The following is a 1,551-nucleotide window of genomic DNA, read 5'->3' on the forward strand; positions in this document are numbered from 1 at the left end:
TATTCCCATATATTTTCTTTTATTTTCTTTTCATTTTTCTTGTCTTCAGTCTATTCAGTGATTGTATTTCATGGAGACATCCACCTAAAGTGTAAAAATATAAAGTATTTGACATAAGTTTTTTTATTGTTTTGTAGTTTTTTTGTTTTGTTTTGTTTTTTTTTATGTAAGCCTAATTGTTTATCCCAAAACTTTTGTATATATCAGTAAATTATAGACACACTCACAATGCCTTCATATGCACCCATTTCACACACCATTAATCTAACTTAGAGAAAAGCCTGTTGTTATTAAACAAGTCATCTACTTAAAGTGAAAGTGGAATTATATAATCATTACTCCCTATTTTCCCTTCCCTTCCCTTGCCTTGCCTTTTGTTTCCTTCCCTTCTTTTCCTTTTTCATGATTCCCATGAATACTGAGACATTCTGAGACACGTTCATTGTAGCTTTGCAAGAACATTCATCCAACAGTATCTAGAATATTCTTCTATGTGACATCAGAAAAATTGCATTTACAGAGCAACTTACCCTGAGGCTTTCAGGAAGTTCATGCATGGCATTCCATGCCATTTTTGACCAACAGATTTGAGAAGCAAGAAGTTGCAGTAGTCTTCATAGTCTTTGTTAGAACACAGCTATTCTTCTGTGGCTATGAAGGTTTCACTAAGAATTGACTCAGGAATTTTGTTCCTCTGTCCCAGTGCTAAAACACCCTCTAAGCCATGACTTTAGAAAGGATAATTGAAAAACAGAATATCTTCTTGACAGACTGGTAGCATTTTCCTGTTAAGTTAAGGTTCAGTCACTTAACATAGACATTTCCAATCTGTCCCCTTTAGCCTTCTCTATATTTTTGAAACATTGACTTCTACTCTCCTTTATTTTGATTTGTAGTAAACATTACACCTGCAGAGAGAGATGTTACACTGTCCCATCAGCTGGAGGTCAGACACTCTGAGAATCTTTCTAAAATCCTATCTGGGCCTGTGTTGCTATTGAAATAAAACCAGAAGCATCACTGACACAAGCAAGAAGGAGATGTATTAATATACATAAAATGAGAAATCTATAGCATCTGCACAAACTGGGCACTGTGCATAACCTCAGCATTTTGAAACACTAAGATTGAAAAGAACAATACCCATGATCGCTGACCAACTTCAGTTTCTCTTTAATAAATAGTAGACCAGTCTGGGAGTTTTGATAGTATTCTCTCTCGATACGCCTTTCAACCAAAGACATTTTACCTTTCATGTGATTTTCTTTCAGGAACATCATCATTTTCTTCTATCTATTTCATAGTGTATTGTCTTTTCCAGATAATCTGAAGCTCTATCAGGATTTTTTTTCTAGATTTTCTTAGAAAGCCTATTTGATAGAAGCTCTTCTGTTTCTGCCGGTAAGAAGTATTTTCCATTTATTATGATGCTGTTACTAAGAAACAACTGGAAAGTGAATGTGTCTTACCTTCTGACAATTAAAAGTATACTCCAAAATGATTTATTACAAAAATATCCGTCTCTCTTTCTTTCTTTCTTTTTTTCTTTCT

Source organism: Meleagris gallopavo, chromosome Z (genome assembly GCF_000146605.3).
Source record: "Meleagris gallopavo isolate NT-WF06-2002-E0010 breed Aviagen turkey brand Nicholas breeding stock chromosome Z, Turkey_5.1, whole genome shotgun sequence".
Classification (NCBI taxonomy): Eukaryota; Metazoa; Chordata; class Aves; order Galliformes; family Phasianidae; genus Meleagris; species Meleagris gallopavo.